We start from the raw sequence: 419 nt of genomic DNA, 5'->3' as shown, positions 1-419 counted from the left end.
GTATTGTCTTCTTATGCTGTGTAGTTCACTATGTTCTGATATTCTAACCCTAACCCTAATCCCCTAACCCTAACCCTAACCATAACAACAGCGGTGAAATGACAAAGCAAAATAATTCCACATCAGTCAGTTATGTTATATTCCATTGTTTTATAATGAACATTGATCTAGAACTAAAACCGTACGGATTGCATTTGATTCAAGTAATTTTTTTGGTTTGAGTTTAAAAACTGAAATCACGTGCAAGCAGCTAGTCATAATACATTAATTACGTATCTAAACGGAAAATAATCCATCTAGTGGCTTTAAAATATTTGTCAAGCTGTGTATTACATATGTGTTATTTTGCCCCTCTCCATGGTAAATGGAATACACTTATAAAAAGGTTCATGTGCCTCAGGAAAACACAAATTCAAAAT

The sequence above is a fragment of the Etheostoma cragini genome, chromosome 6 (genome assembly GCF_013103735.1).
Source record: "Etheostoma cragini isolate CJK2018 chromosome 6, CSU_Ecrag_1.0, whole genome shotgun sequence".
Lineage (NCBI taxonomy): Eukaryota > Metazoa > Chordata > Actinopteri > Perciformes > Percidae > Etheostoma > Etheostoma cragini.
Note: the sequence above shows the minus strand (reverse complement) of the source record.